Source organism: Podarcis bocagei (assembly GCF_964188305.1).
Source record: "Podarcis bocagei genome assembly, chromosome: 2".
In the NCBI taxonomy this organism is placed as follows: Eukaryota; Metazoa; Chordata; class Lepidosauria; order Squamata; family Lacertidae; genus Podarcis; species Podarcis bocagei.
In genome coordinates this window covers 112,038,888-112,040,900 of record NC_138126.1, presented here as the reverse complement: position 1 = coordinate 112,040,900, position 2,013 = coordinate 112,038,888, and the positions used below count along the sequence as shown (strand labels likewise).

Genomic DNA, 2,013 nt, shown 5'->3' with positions numbered 1-2,013 from the left:
GGCCTGGCGGAAGGGGCGGGGCCGCAGGGAAAGAGCCGCGGATGGGGCCGGAAGCTCCGGCTCGCCGAGCTTCAGGAGGAGGAGGAAGCGGAAGTTGCGTCAGGACCGAGTTCCGGAAGGCCTCTCGTTCACGCTCGTGCACCACGCGCGCCTCAATTCCCGAGTCAGGTACTGCGGTTTTCACGGGCGGGAGTGTTTCTGAGCATGTATAAGTTCGCTAGTAGTGGCAGGAGAAATAGAGGGAGGGAGGAGCTAGTTTGGGTTGTTCATGAAGGGTGCCGGCTGGGAGCGGCCACCGAGACCACATAACACCGGTCTTGAAAGGCCTACAATGGCTCCCAGTACGTGTCCGAGCCCAATTCAAAGTGTTGGTGCTGACCTTTAAAGCCCTAAACAGCCTCGGTCCTGTATACTTGAAGGAGCGTCTCCACCTCCATCGTTCAGCCCGGACACTGAGGTCCAGCGCTGAGGGCTTTTTGGCGGTTCCCTCACTGCGAGAAGTGAGGTTATAGGGAACCAGGCAGAGGGCCTTCTGGGTAGTGGTGCCTGCCCTGTGGAACGCCTTCCCACCAGATGTTAAGGAAATAAACAACTATCTGACGTTTAGAAGACATCTGAAGGCAGCCCTGTTTAGGGAAGTTTTTAATGTTTGATGTTTTATCGTCTTTTTAATATTCTGTTCAGAGCCGCCCAGAGTGACTGGGGAAACCCAACCAGATGGGCAGGGTACAAATAATAAATTATTATTGTTATTATATTATTATACTCCCTGGGTGACCTTGGTCATGTCCTGTCTCTCACATGGCAGATGTGAGGATAACATGCGGTGGGTGGGTGGGGAATCCCATCTGAATGCCATCCTGAGCTTACTAGTGAAAGAGTGGGGGGGTTGGACAGAATTGCCAGCTTTTCACACCCTATTTCTGACAGGTTTCTCTGCCTTCCAAAATATATAAAAACATAATAAAACATTAATCATTAAAAAAATTTCCCTATACAGGGTTGCCTTCGGTCGTATGGTTGTATAGTTACTTATCTCCTTGGCTTGGGGGTTGCATAACTCCATACATGGGTGTAACCAGGATTTGGGGGGGGGGCAGAACCTCAGATTTGTATTACAGTGATTTGTATTGATTTTTACTGTTGGGGGGCAGGGGGACAGCTATGTCCATGATTCCATATCCTCCCAACATTTCTCCAGTAGTATCCTACATTACTCCCCAATAATATGAAAGTAGGGAAATCCTTAGGAAAGACGGGACATTGCACTGCACTGTACAGTTCCTAGTTTGAAAAAACATAACACTCTAGAAGACTCAGCTACACAGCTGCAAATAAAACATTTTAAAAGTGTTGTAAAGTGAAATATACAAATGAGACACTAGATAGCGACAGCGATCCATCCCAAATTCAATGTCTTTTTCAAAACTTTAGTTTAAAAAGCATTTTGTCCTTTTTTTCTTTTCACGTTGGTAGCCTGAGACCGTTGTGGACGCCATGGCCAAAATCAAAGCCCGTGATTTGCGAGGGAAGAAGAAGGAAGAGCTGTTGAAGCAGCTGGATGACCTCAAGGTGGAACTCTCTCAGCTGCGGGTGGCCAAGGTGACCGGTGGAGCAGCCTCCAAACTCTCAAAGATCTGGGTGGTACGCAAATCCATTGCCAGAGTGCTGACCGTCATTAACCAGACCCAGAAGGAAAACCTCAGGAAGTTCTACAAAGGCAAGAAATACAAGCCTCTCGACTTGCGGCCTAAGAAGACACGTGCCATGCGGCGCAGGCTAAACAAGCATGAAGAAGGTCTGAAGACCAAAAAGCAGCAGCGAAAAGAACGCCTGTACCCGCCTCGGAAATACGCTGTGAAGGCATGAGCCCGAACTGCAGCATTCTGATCCTCTGACCAGCATTTTCCTATTAAAGGTGTTTTGGCTGTTTAAAAAAAATAAAAAAGAATTTTCACAGCATTTTTTATATGTGTGTTGATTCCACCTATGTTATGTTTTGAATCGTGGTTG

At 47.7% G+C, this 2,013-nt stretch overlaps 1 pseudogene across 1 annotated transcript; it reads left to right on the top strand.

Annotated features, from left to right (window-relative positions):
* The first annotated feature begins 39 nt into the window (after positions 1–39).
* On the top strand, positions 40–1,962 carry LOC308580222 (large ribosomal subunit protein uL29 pseudogene; annotated as a pseudogene). Its single transcript, XR_014013487.1, has 2 exons — positions 40–168; positions 1,477–1,962. The product of XR_014013487.1 is annotated as a large ribosomal subunit protein uL29 pseudogene (transcript).
* The last annotated feature ends 51 nt before the right edge of the window (positions 1,963–2,013 follow it).